At 44.1% G+C, this 14,652-nt stretch overlaps 1 protein-coding gene across 2 annotated transcripts in view; it reads right to left on the bottom strand.

The window, feature by feature from the left end:
* LOC109282416 (uncharacterized) overlaps positions 1–14,652 on the bottom strand; it is a 33,162-nt gene that overhangs the window by 13,170 nt on the left and 5,340 nt on the right. The window contains exon 4 of one of the 2 annotated variants that reach the window (XR_002089392.2): positions 7,913–8,050. The exons of the other annotated variant lie outside the window; for it this stretch is intronic. The gene's annotated coding sequence lies outside the window, so the exon portion shown is untranslated. Of the gene's footprint in view, positions 1–7,912; positions 8,051–14,652 lie in introns of those variants that run through there. 2 annotated transcript variants of the gene reach the window in all.

Genomic DNA, 14,652 nt, shown 5'->3' with positions numbered 1-14,652 from the left:
TAGCCCTGGAAGTGGTAGTAGCTGAGCTGGTGCCCTAGTCACTAGGGCTGTGTGAAACAGCACCATTTCATTTCAACTTCTGTTTTGACACTTCAGTGGGACAGTGTTTCGTTTTGAGTTTCATTTTGTTTCGAAAGCACTGTTCCGTTTCATTTAATTGAAACTGTCTCACTGTTTTGACGCTGTTTCCACGTTTCACCCATAGGCTATAATGGGGAAGCACGAAACTGCCTATAACTTTGTCATTTCTTGGCAGATCTGAATGAAAGCAGCAGGGATGGTAGCCCCTTCTGAGGGCATGAACCCTGCCAAGTTTCAAGAAGATAGATGCAGGGGTTTCTGGGAAACTGCACTTCAAGCTGCTGACATGCAGAACTTGTGACATATGTAACTGTGTGTGTGTGTGTGTGTGTGTGTGTGTGTGTGTTAAGGTGCAGCTATTTTTCCGTTCCTCCCCCAGAGCACTTGGATTGGAAGGGACCTCAGGGAAGGATCACAGTCACTGGCCAGCTACACATGTCAATATCAGAGCAGTCTTTTCCCCCTCGTCCCCCTCCTGCTGCTTAGTTTCTGTTTCCCTGCAAGCAAAAAACTTTTGAAATATTTTGACTGCCCTCATTTCATTTCAAGGCTATTTCTGAAGCCTTTCATTTTGTTTCAATTCTTCTGTTTTGAGCTCGAAATAAGTCAAAACAGCATTGAAACGAAACACCCGGCGAAATTTCGCACAGCCCTACTAGTCACCTACCCCTTGTTATGCTGTGGGCCACTCCAATGTCACCATATAAATATAACAAGGTTCCCTTTATGAACTGTTGCATCCAAAATGTCCAAATCGCCATCAGCAAAAGTGGCACAAAAAATCAGATTTTATGTTTCATTGTTTGGGGTTTAGACACCTGGAGTAGGTTGACAGGTTCAGGAATTCCAATTTTTGGCACATTTGCAGCGGAGACATACTACGAATTATATGCTGGAATACATGACTGTCCTTCACAGCAGTTGCACCCATGCATCATTCTCAAGTACACATCCATACGTGTTAATAAAACAGTTTATTTGTCTGCATTAGTACCAAGCAACACACCTTTCTCTTTACCATCCTGTGACCTCAGAAACAAACATTACTCTATAGTGAATGAAAAAAAGGACTGCTATGGGACAGTAACAGTTTGCAACCATATTTTAGCTCAGATGCTTGTAACTCAGCTTCTGTCCTTGGCTTTGTCTGCACCAGCCATTTTTCATAACATTTCCTACAGCTGCTACCTGATGTAACTCTATCAATAGTGGTGGCTCTGGGAGTGCGTGTGCAGAAAAAGCACAGGAACTGGTACATTAACCACTGCCATGACCTGCTGTAATGGTGGCAGAACTGCCAGTAGCAGATTTCCACTAGTTCTTTGGCCATTGTTAGCAAGAGCAGAGCAGCAACAATCAACAATCTTAAGAAAAAATGGAGGCATGGTCCTGGTCTTTAGATTTAGTCTCTGCTTCAGTCTGACTGCAGCCTGTGTTATGACAACACCTGTCAAGACGATTTCCTGCCATCTGGCAAATGCTTGAGCTAGTAGTCCCTCTCAGCACTTCTCTGTCTCCCTCCAGAGATCTGAGCTTTGATTTCTTTCTTCAAGGAGTGGCTTGCAATGCTTATCCTCAGTAAGAGTCAAAAGAGTAAAATATTAAATCATCAAGGTTGTGTTTTTGTTGTTGTTGTTGTTTGTTTGTTTGTTTGTTTGTTTTAAAGAAAGCAAGTAAGAAATAGAAAAATCCAAGTAAATGCCACTCAGGTAAAAAGCAATAAGTTAGGTCAAGTCTACTGTCAATGAAATAGGTATCCTAAAAATATACTTTATATTACAAGCTCTGAACATATATCACATATGTATAAGTGTTCTCTCTAAACCTTGGCTGTGGCAAAGGTTTCTATCTAGTTAATGCTTCACATAGGCCATCCTCAGCATATTGCTTGGAGCCTTGATACTAAAATGCAGAAGAATTGCACTACAGAGCATGCCAATGATCCAGTATTTTGACTGTATAATTAGAAGCGGGTGCTTCAGAGAATAATGTAAGACCTCTGCAAAATACAGTTACTCAAGAAATGCTGATAGGAAAAAGTATGCTCCTAACCTAAGGCAAATGGTGATTGGCTTGTGACTTGACACACAAATGTGTATATTGCTTATGCATTTTTATTTTAGTTATGTAACAGCAGCTCAGAGCCTTATTTATCTAAATGTTGATTCTTCTTTTATTTCTTTAAATCCAACTGGGCTCCTTGTTCATTGATACTTTGTACGATGCATCCCTTAGGTTGATTATTCTTTCCTTCTCTCTATTTGAGGTCAGCTGTCTTAATTTTATTAACTATTCTCTTGGGCTTTTTTATAAAGGCAGAGGGTCAAGAAGAGCACCTTTCTGTATACCATTCATTATTTTTTATACCTCTACATTTTTCAATTCCCTTCTTCTTTCCTTGGCTGTATGGGGAAAAATGTATAAGAATGGTATTCTGTTCCATAGTGTTTTCATTGCTTTTCCCAGAAGCTTTTCTATTTCTGTTACATCCTTTTTTAACTAAGTCTTGCAGGTCAGATTACAAGGCGGTAGGGGTGAAAGGGACTTGGTAGTGGGGGTCTACTACAGACCCCCACACCAGGAGGAGGAGTTATACCTAGAATTCTCAAAACAGCTCTCAAAGGCAGCACGCTCAAAAGACCTAGTTGTCGTGGGTGACCTAAACTACCCGGACATCTGCTGGGAGGAGCAGTCAGCCAGGTCTGCCCATTCACGCAGGTTCTTAACCTGCATACAGGACCTGCATCTAACACAGGAGGTATGCAGGCCCACTAGGGGGAATGCCTTACTTGACTTGGTGCTGGCCTCAGGGGAGGACTTGGTGGGGGGTCTACAGGTACAAGGTAACCTAGGGGATAGGGACCTCCAGTTGATAGGATTCACTATACGGAGTAAGGTGGGAAAGACAACTAGTAGGGCAGCAGTGCTAGACTTCCGGAGGGCCAACTTCAATGAGCTCAGGAGATTGGTTAGGGTGGGACTGAGGGGTAATCATATCTGTGAGATGGGAGTCCAAGGAGAGTGGGAGTTCCTCAAGGGACTGATCTTACAGGCACAGAGGGACACTCCCAGTACACGCAAAGGGAGGCAAAAGAGCCAATAAACCTCCTTGGCTGAGCAGGGAAATCCAGGAGAGCCTTCAGAGGAAAAAAGCAGCCTACAGGCTGTGGAAGCAGGGGGCAGCCACCAAGGAAGAGTACACCTGCTTGACTCATGCTTGCAAGGAAGCAGTGAGGAAGGCCAAAGCAGATACAGAACTCAGGTTTGGTAACAAAGATTAAGGACAACAAAAAGTCCTTCTTTAAGTACACAGGGAGCAGGAAGAAGGCACAGGATAACATAGGGCCACTACAGAATGAACTAGGGCAATTCATAACTGATAGAATGGAAAAAGCTGAGCTCTTTAATAATTTCTTTGCTTCTGTTTTCCTGGACATGGTTACAAATACACCTCCCAATGAGTCTTTAGTCTGGAGTGAGAGTAATACCAATCCACCAACGGTTAGCACTGGTCTAGTGAAGGGACACTTGGAAGGGCTGGACGTATTTAAGTCAGCAGGCCCCGATGAACTTCACCCAAGGGTACTAAAGGAATTGGCCGATAACATAGCAGAACCACTGGTGCAACTGTTTGAGCACTCGTGGCACTTGGGACAGGTCCCAGAGGACTGGAAAAGAGCCAACATGGTCCCTATCTTCAAGAAGGGGAGGAAGGAGGACCTAGGTAATTATAGGCCAGTTAGCCTCACCTCTATTCTCGGCAAAACCTTAGAAAAAATCATAAAGGATCACATTTTCAGGGAGCCAGCCGGTAACACAATGTTAAGGGACAACCAGCATGAGTTGACAGCAGGCAGATCCTGCCTGACTAACCTGGTTTCTTTTTATGACCAGGTCACAAAGTGCTTAGATGCAGGAGTGGAAGTAGATATTATTTACCTGCATTTTAAAAAGGCTTTTGACACAGTGTCGCACCCAATTCTTACAAGCAAACTAAGTAGCTGTGATGTGGATTTTTTCACAGTATGGCGAGTAAAAAACTGGCTTATGGGACACAGCTAGAGAGTGGTGGTGGATGGGTCATTTTCTCCCTGGAGGAATGTAGGCAGTGGTGTCCTCCAAGGCTCTGTCCTTGGACCAGTACTCTTTAATATCTTCATCAGCGATCTGGAAGAAGGGGTTGAAAGCACCTTGTCCAAATTCACAGATGACACTAAATTATGGGGTATAGTAAACACACTGGAGGGTAGGGAGCAAATCCAGGCAGATCTGGACAGACTGGGGAAGTGGGCAGATCAAAATAGGATGCAATTTAACAAGGATAAGTGCAAAATGCTGCACCTGGGGAGAAAGCATCTCCAACACACCTATAGACTGGGAGGCACCATTCTGAGCACCACAACAGTGGAAAGAGATCTCGGAGTCCTGGTTGACACAAAAATGACCATGAGGTGCCAGTGTGACAAGGTAATAAGCAAAGCTAACCGCACTCTTTCTTGCATCAGCAGGTGCATCATGAGCAGGTCTAAGGAGGTGATACTTCCCCTCTATGCAGCATTGGTGAGGCCACAGATGGAGTACTGTATCCAGTTTTGGGTGCCACACTTCAAGAGGGGTGTGGATAACCTTGAGAGGGTTCAGAGGAGGGCCACTCATATAGTTGAGGGCCTGCAGGTAAGACCCTATGAAGACAGACTGAGGGACCTGAATCTCTTCAGCCTCCTCAAGAGAAGGCTGAGAGGCGATCTTGTGGCTGCCTATGAACTCATCAGAGGGGTCAGCAGGGAATAGGGGACAGTCTGTTTACCAGGGCACCCCTCAGGGTTACCAGAAATAATGGCCACAAACTGAAGGAGAATAGATTTAGATTGGACATAAGGAAGAAATTCTTTATGGTAAGGGTTGCCAAAATACTGAATGGGCTTCCAAGGGAGGTGGTGCTTTCCCCTACCTTGGAGGTGTTCCAGAGGAGATTAGACAGGCATCTGGCTGGGGTTACTTAACCCCAGTGCTCTTTCCTGTCTGGACCAGGGGATCGGACCTGATGATCTACCAGGTCCCTTCCGACTCTAGAAATCTATGAAATCTATGAACTAGAGCAACCAAAGCAACAAAGTGGTCAAGATGATAGCAAGCTACCCATCTGTATAAAAGCAACATAATTTTATAATTATTCTCTCCCTCTCCCCCCCCCCCCTTTCTTAATCTATTCCAACATCTTGTTTTCTCTTTTGACCAGTGCTGTGCCCTGAGCAATGTTTACACCAGCTGCTCACAGGGATGTGTCTGACAAGTTTCTGAGTGGTTACAGTTAATTTAAAAGTCATCCATGTGCATGAGTAATTTAAACTGTTCCTTCCAGTGTACATTATTTTGCACTCATTTACACTGTATTGCATTTACATTTCATTTGTTTGGTATACAGCATGATTAATTTTCTTTGTTCAGTTCAAATAGCCAAATATACATCTGTAATGACTCTGGTCTAAAGATCAGTTAAGCAGACCCAGTGTGAACCATACATTCCAAACTCCCATTGCAAGGTATTAATATAAAATGATCCAAGTTTTAGAAGTAATGTACACACAGATGTGTCCATCTGTGTGTCTCTTATCACATCAATAGTAACTCAGACCACTGAAATATGTGCAATATCATAAAATCAAGGGGCTGTGCTAAGGGGCACAGTGAGTGTCTAGTCCATGTCTTGGGCTATATGTTGTTCCTGCCACACAGTTCAGTAAGGCTGAACTGTGATACTGCAAAAATTTAAATGAAAACGGAAATTGGAACAGCAGCCTTTAAATTTCTGGCAAATCTTGTAGAAGTCAATTCAGAAAAAATTAAGCTGCAACCCAGCAACATGGCTTTTGAAACCTCTATACAGGAGGGCTGTTAAATAGGAATGCCAATACAAGAGATGTCAAGATCAAAAAGATTTTGGAATGTTTTTGGTATTGGAAGTAAATGTCCCTTTCTTTGGGGCAGAAATTGAATTAAAAAGCTAAATTTAGGCCAAACAAGAGCCAAAAATCATTCCCAAGGGGAAAATGATTTGTAACCTTTGTGTTCAAGCCAAGTTGGAATTTAGTTAAGGAAACTGGGCCATAATAAACAAAATACAAAGTACCTAATATGTGCATGTTAGAGAAGATCATCCCCAAAATCGGTTACATTGTCTAATGTTGTATGTATTAAACAACGTTGTAGATCAGCAATGCAGAGGGGAGGTTTTAAGAAAGAGAGAGTTAGAAGCTAGAGTGGACTTGTGCTTAAAGCACTGGACAGAGAATGAGGTGGGTTTTAGTTCTCACCTCTCCCATAAAGTTGCTGAGCAAACTTCAACAAGTCATATAATCCATTTTTGTCTCTATTCTATGCCTAATGTGAGAGGAAATAATGCTACTTATCTCACAAGGATGTTGTGAAGATAAGACTGTGAATATTTGGGAGCCAGTCACTATTACAGTGGGAACCAGATATGTAAATAGAGAATATTTAAGACAGATGATAGGTTACTAATATGTGGGAAATACAAAGTGACAATAAATCTTTTGCTTAGGCCTAGATAAGCTAAAACTTAAACTATTGTTCAGTTTTAGTGGAAGATAAACCATACACCACCCTCCATTTGACCCAAGCTTATCAGCAGTAGTTAATCAGCTTAAACAGTACCTTGTTAGTAAAGTATTAAAAGAGCAATATGCTGGTGCAATCAGCAGTCACCTTCTGATTATAGCAGATTTTCAGCATGTTATGAACTAGATACTGCAAAGGCTCAAAATGATCAAATATTATCAGGATAATTTCTTATTTACAGGAGGAACAAGAGCCAGTTAGACAAATTATCCTTTGCATAATATGAAAACCAGACTATGCAGAATGCAAAATTAAAATAAAAAACACTGTATCATGTACTTAAAGCACAGAGATGATACTAAAGAAATTAACCCTGTTAAAGACCTTAGCTGTAAACTTATATAGCTCCATTTCCTTCTATAAAGCTACATTGATTTATACTCACTGAAAATCTGGTATAAAAAAATAAGGGTCAGATTACAAGCCCCTTCCTCATAATGAATAGTACTGTATATCAGTGGTGCACAAATGTTTGGTACCATGGGCCAGATGAGTGGAGCAAGGCAAGTCTGCATGGCCAAATAGAGGAGTGCATGACAGGATTGGGCCTCAGGGCCCAGCACCACCCAATTCACCCATGAGCTGAGATTGGATTCCCGGGGCCTGGCACCACCCATTCCCATTGGGATAGGGCCCCAGGGCCTGGCACTCCCCCCTTGTGCCCCTGTGTACCATCATTGGGGTCTAACACCACCCCTTCTTGCCCCCAGGCCACAGGATTGGTGTGCAGGGCCTGGTGCTACCCTCTCCTCCTCCCACACACCAGGATTGGGTCCTGGGGGCTTGGCACCACCCCCTCCCAGGCCCCCCCACACCAGGATTGGGCTATGGGGACCAGTGCCAACCCTACCCAGCCCTGTGCATTATGATCAGGCACCTGATCCAGCATGCAGAACCCAGGGTTCCCAATGAGTCCAGAAATTTGGTAGCAGGGGAGCAGTGCAATGGGCCAGATTACATGGTGCTGTGGACCAGATATGATTTGTGGGCTGGGGAGTGAGCATCCCTGTTTTATTCCATGCAGATTCTTACTGAAACAACCTGGTTATTTGTCCAGTTTGCCTTACCTTGTATATCACGTCTCAGAATCTAATATTACCTGGGAACTTGTCTTGCCGTGATAAATTGCTAAGGGAATCAAGGTAGCTGTTTGGAGTGTTGTTGTAACCATGATAGTAATGGAAATATGGAAGAAGCAAGGGTTTTTTTGGTGATGCCTTTTATTACACAAATTATATAATTGAGAGAAAGGTTAATCAAGCTTTCTAACACAAGGTGTCCTTCCTTGGGTATGGCAGTCATGTTGCACTTGATTGCCCTGGTAAAACACCTGGTCAGTTGGTAGAAAAACAGTAGAAATAAAAGTTTAGAGACTCAACAAATATTTACTGTAATTAAACAAGTGCATTGGTTTTGATGCACTCTGATATACAGTATAGATCCTGCTTCTAGGGCACCTATACACATGACAGACCTCTGCTGGGATGCATGCTAATTAACATGTGTCAGAGCAGACTCGATTAATTGAGTCTGCTGTGAGTGCTGGAGCATGCTAATTAGCACGTTCCAGCAACCTCTACATCATGCGTATTCAGCATCCCCCTCCCCCCGCTCCCACATTTCAAAATGGCAGCAGGGGTGCTTTAACTAAAGCTTATTGAATGAGCCAATGACACAGCTCGAAGCGCTCCCAGCCGGGTCATGAGGCGCTACAGGGATTTGGGAGCGGGGCTAAAGGGTCTGGGGGCACAGGTGGTTTTCTCGTCGATCCTCCCAGTCTCAGGCTATGGGCTGAGGAGGGAGAGGAGGATCCATATGGTCAACCAAAGACTGTGGTGCTGGTGTCATCGGGAAGGCTTTGGCTTTCATGACCACAGCCCGCTCTTTGGCGAGAGAGGCAGTGAGCTGCTGGGAAGAGATGGCCTCCACCTCTCTCCCCTAGGGAGGAGACTCTTCTCAGCCAGACTGGCTGACCTGCTCCACCAGGCTTTAAACTAAGCCTGCTGGGGGACGGGGGGACTACCACCACTGCTGGCCCGCTGAGCAATCCTTGCAAAGCCAGCAGTTCAAGGCACTTAAGGGAGCCCACCCCTGCCCCAGCCCTGGTAAAATCTGTGGGCAGGGAAGGAGCCCCCCAGGGGACACATTGGGGAATAAGCAGGAGGAGCTCATCCTCCTGCTCAATGCAAATAATTATGATATCATAGGGATAACGGAGACCTGGTGGGACTCCACCCATGACTGGACCACGGGTATAGATGGCTATACCCTGTACAGGAGGGATCGTGTAGATAAATGGGGCGAGGGTGTAGCTCTCTATGTTAAGGAAAGCTACACATCCCTGCAAGCCGATACTGGCGACCAGGGTGGACGACTGGAGACCCTCTGGGTTAAAATCCGTGGGGAACATGGCACAGGGGACACAATGGTGGGAGTCTACTACAGACCTCCCACCCAAAGTCCTGAGCTTGACCAGGAGCTTGCCTGGGAACTGGCTGAGGCGGCATGCTCCAGGACCATGGTTGTCATGGGTGACTTCAATTACCCAGACATCTCGTGGGAGGATCGCTCAGCAAAATCTGAGCGGTCGCAAAGATTCCTCTCATGCGTGGATGACCTCTACCTGACTCAAGAAGTCTATGGGCCAACGAGAGGCAAAGCGCTGCTCGACCTGGTACTGGCTACTGGGGATGACCTCGTTGGCGACCTAGTGATCGACGGGAAGCTGGGTGACAGCAACCATGAGCTGATCACCTTCACCATCCGCCAAAAAGCTGGCAAGTCAGTCAGCAACACGGAAGTCCTTGACTTCAGGAAAGCCGACATTGACAAGCTCAGGAGGCTTGTCAGTGAGGCCCTAAGGGACCGTGACCACGGGGAGAGGGGTGTTCAAGAAGAGTGGTTGCTCCTCAAGGGAGCGATCCTCAATGCACAAGCTAAGTCTATTCCATCTCGGAGGAAAGGCAGCAAGAGGGCACAGCAGCCCCCCTGGCTCTCCAGGGACCTAGCAGACCTCCTGAGGCTAAAAAGAAAGGCCTACAAAGGATGGAGGATGGGAGTCACCTCCAAGGAGGATTATTCTGCACTGGTCTGGTCCTGTAGGGAGCATACCAGGAAAGCCAAGGCTGCAACTGAACTCCAACTAGCTTTGAGCATCAAGGACAATAAAAAGTCCTTCTTCAGATATGTGGGGAGCCGGAGGAAAAGCAGGGGCAACATTGGACCCCTGCTGAACCAGATGGGGCAACTGACAACTGACGCCCAGGAAAAAGCCAACCTATTAAATAAGTATTTTGCGTCGGTCTTTCATCAGCCCCATGGGACACCCATGCCCGCTACGGGACAGGGAAGTCCGGGTGAGGGTGATCCCCTGCCCTCCATTAATGCTGACTTCATGAAGGAACATCTTGAGAAGCTGGATACCTTCAAGTCAGCCAGCCCTGACAATCTTCACCCCAGGGTACTCAAGGAGCTGGCGAGCATCATAGCCCAGCCTCTAGCGCGGATCTTTGAAAACTCTTGGCGCTCTGGTGTAGTGCCCGAAGACTGGAAGAAGGCCAATGTGGTGCCTATCTTCAAGAAAGGGAGGAAAGTGGATCCGGCTAACTATAGGCCCATCAGCCTGACTTCTATCCCGGGGAAGATCTTAGAAAAGTTTATTAAAGAGGCCATCCTTAATGGACTGGCCGACGCCAGCATCTTAAGGGATAGCCAGCATGGGTTTGTTGCGGGTAGGTCTTGCTTGACCAATCTCATTTCCTTCTAGGACCAGGTGACCTATCACCTGGACAAGGGAGAAGAGATTGATGTCATATATCTTGACTTCAAAAAAGCCTTCAATCTGGTTTCCCATGATCACCTCTTGGAGAAACTGGCCAATTGTCGCCTTGGGTCCTCCACGATCCACTGGCTGGAAAACTGGCTCCGTGGTCAGACCCAGAGGGTAGTAATTGATGGAAGTCACTCATCATGGTGTCCTGTGACCAGTGGGGTCTCCCAAGGCTCTGTCCTTGGACCCATACTGTTCAACATCTTCATTAATGATGTGGACACTGGAGTCAGAAGCGGACTGGCCAAGTTCGCCGATGACACCAAACTTTGGGGCAAAGCATCCACACCAGAAGATAGACGGGTGATCCAGGCTGACCTGGACAGGCTCAGCAAGTGGGCGGATGAGGATCTGATGGTGTTCAACGCCAATAAATGCAAGGTTCTCCACCTTGGGAAGAAAAACCCGCAGCATCCTTATAGGCTCAGCAGTGCTATGTTGGCTAGCACTGTGGAAGAAAGAGACTTGGGGGTCATCATTGACCACAAGATGAACATGAGCCTGCAATGCGATGCTGCGGCTAGTAAAGCGACCAAAACGCTGGCTTGCATCCATAGATGTTTCTCAAGCAAATCCCAGGATGTCATTCTCCCCTTGTACTCAGCCTTAGTGAGGCCGCAGCTGGAGTACTGCATCCAGTTTTGGGCTCCACAATTCAAAAAGGATGTGGAGAAGCTTGAGAGAGTCCAGAGAAGAGCCATGCGCATGATCAGAGGTCAGGGAAGCAGACCCTACGATGACAGGCTGAGAGCCCTGGGGCTCTTTAGCCTGGAAAAGCGCAGGCTCAGAGTTGATCTGATGGCCACCTATAAGTTTATCAGGGGTGACCACCAGTATCTGGGGGAACATTTGTTCACCAGAGCGCCCCAAGGGATGACAACTAGGTCAAATGGTCATAAACTACTACAAGACCGTTTCAGGCTGGACATAAGGAAAAATTTCTTTACTGTCCGAGCCCCCAAGGTCTGGAACAGCCTGCCACCGGAAGTGGTTCAAGCGCCTACATTGAACACCTTCAAGAGCAAACTGGATGCTTATCTTGCTGGGATCCTATGACCCCAGCTGACTTCCTGCCCTTTGGGCAGGGGGCTGGACTCAATGATCTTCCGAGGTCCCTTCCAGCCCTAATGTCTATGAAAGTCTATGAAATCTATGAAGCTTTAGTTAAAGCATCCCCCACTGCCATTCTGAAGTGCAGGACACTGAATACACATGATGCTGTGGGTGCTTTAATTAGAGCAGCTCTCAGAGCTGCTCTAATTAAAGTGTCCCCTTGCCACCTCGGCGGATGTGTATAGACACCCTTAAACACCAACTGATCTGTGAGCACATTTATATTTTCTTTTTAATGGCATACTGCTGTCTAGCTGTTTTAGTCTAGTCATATACACCAGCAGCCAGCTAACAGGGTGCTTCTGATATTTTGACATTTCTGATGCAACCAGAACATAAAGAACACCATGAAGATATTTTTCAGTAATACTTTTGAACCAGAGAAAGCGCTGGATAGAGGTTTAGTCAAAGAGATGGGTTCTAGGTTTGAGATTCTCTGTGCTGTCTGAAAGCTTCATAACTTGCTAACTCTAGATTCTGATTTTCCTCTCAAAAGATGTGTGTTGTATGGTATCCTGAAGTAATATATCTTTAAGGATAGATTTCTTCTCTTCTCATTCCCATTGCCATGCAGATTAGATTTGATTATTATTCCTAATGTTGCATTTTGTTGATATAAATTTCTGGCATGCTGCTTAGTTATTTCATTACAGAGGATTTTTCTTTTGTTAATACAACATCACTGGCAGAGAGCCAAACAAAACAAGTTATGGCAATAAGCACTATTCATCAAGTTCTTTTTGCTTTAGACTTGCTTTCTATGGTCACTTTGAGATTTTTATTAGCTTGCTTTCTTTTCTGAGGTCTTATTAGGGTTAAGATGGTGACAAACATATAATATTCAAATGCCTCTTCTGCAAATGGTAATGGCATAATTATATTGTAGCTGACAGTATGTCTTATCAACATACTGTACTAATTACAAACTAAATAGTTCTATATTTACTAACACTGGAAACCTAATAGGAAAAGATAAAATGTTGCAGCATACTCTAGCTTGCACAAGAGTTGAGGGTTTATACCTCACTATTTCCAGAAAATAGGTATCTTCAAAATCTGTATCTATTTGTGAGAGTCATTGGGTTTTTTATTATATTGACCTATTTTATATTTAGCTTAAGAGTTTCTGGAAATGTGTAAAGTTATGTTTTAACTGACAGAAACTAAATTTATAAACAGCATGCTATCAAAAAAAAATCTCATATAGATCATAGAAGCCAGGGTAACCAAAAAAATCCAACAATTTAAAATGGCCTCAGCTTCTAAAAATGAGTCTACCAGTTGAAAAATCAGGACCAAGGCTTTCCAAGACAGCCTGCTAACTCTGTGTGCTCTGAGTTTTGGATTCCTTCATTTTGCAGTGGAGCTGGAAGCCCACAATTCCTACTAACTTTGATCAAACTCTATGTATGTCATACTGGGAACACAAAAATTTGAGGTAAGATTAAATATGTTAGGATTATATAGTTTACAGAAAAGAGGAATGAAAGGAGAAATGATGAAGTATCCATTTGCTGAGAAAGAGACCATATCTATGGTTTAAAAGATCTTACTTCTTAAATACCCACAAGAATACCTACAGTCTACAAGAAATTATATAATTTCAAAGGTACATTTTGCATATATTGTTCATATAAGGAATCTCAAACAAGTCATAGAATCAGGATTTAGTACTGAATTCTGAGATAAATTTCCTGGTTCCAGAGAGACAAACTATTTCTTCATGTTTATCAAGTAACTTAAAGTAGCTTTCACTACTTTAAGAGCACCAACAACATTTTTATGACCTCAACTAGTAAATAACTCAACCAGTCAAGCTTGTACATCAGAAAGGAATTATCTTGAATCATTTCTGAAAAATCCTAAATCTTCCAGAAACAAAAATTATAGCCTGAATTTTTAGAAGAATTTAAAATAAACCTGTCTGTCTCTCTGAGTCAAATACATTAAAACTGAATTATGGGATGCAACTGTTTCTGATTCTATGCCATGTCATCATGTCATATGATTTTATGAACCATATACAAAACCTTAGAACCAGTTCCTTGAGGGACATGCAGAGTTTAAGTAAATGAATATTGTGCTCTAAAAAATCCACTCAAAAGACAAGGAAAAAGTATCCTTGGTTGCCACTTGTAGTATCAGTTGCCTCTACGAACTCATGGGTAAAGTAGCAAAACTTCAACTAATAGACCTACCTTTTCACATTTTGGATATCATCTCTTTAGACTATGTATATTTGCAGTAGAACTGTCCCAAGCAATGTTTGCCATTTATAAAGCCCTATCTCTGCATGTTCTTATCTGTAAGTCAGAGTACTTGGCACTTTGTATAACTGAACTCTGATTTTCTTCGATGCATGATTTTGTAATTTTTCATATTGAAATTCAGAGACACCTGCATGTAGTAGCATAACTGTGAAGTAGAGGGGAGCTACTAGAATAGCAGCCCCACATACTACCTCTGTTTGGGGGGAACAAAATAGCCACCACTACAAGAGTGGCAGCTGACTACACTGCTGCCATCCACACTGCTGCAGCCAGTATTCCCCAGGCATCGCAGCTGCCCCAGGTGTGGGGCTATGCTGCTATGCCACTGGCTGTATGCATGCCAAGCTAGTTCAATTGAATTACTCTAAATGAAAAGCACATTTTGAGAGGAGATTTGAGAGGAGGTTTTCAAAAGCAAGGTTGAAAAAGATGTAGTTTTTTAATGCACCCTAAAACCCCCTAAGATTTTTCTACTGCAGTGGTTCTCAGACTTTCTAGTTCCATGGTTCCACTGCAGGATGTCCCAGACCTCTGGAACTGAATGTGGCCTAGCCAGAGAGGAAAGTAGTTTAATGTAACCATTACTGCTTCCATTCAGGAGAATACCAGGCATGGAGCAGCTCAGCTTCTCACATGATACTGGTGCCACAGGAAAATGAGAAGGTCGGGGGGAAAGGAGCATCAGTCACTAACAGAACTTCCATGCCCCACTGATGGGTT

Source organism: Alligator mississippiensis, chromosome 3, assembly GCF_030867095.1.
Source record: "Alligator mississippiensis isolate rAllMis1 chromosome 3, rAllMis1, whole genome shotgun sequence".
Taxonomy (NCBI): Eukaryota; Metazoa; Chordata; order Crocodylia; family Alligatoridae; genus Alligator; species Alligator mississippiensis.
This window is presented reverse-complemented; position numbering and strand designations above follow the sequence as displayed.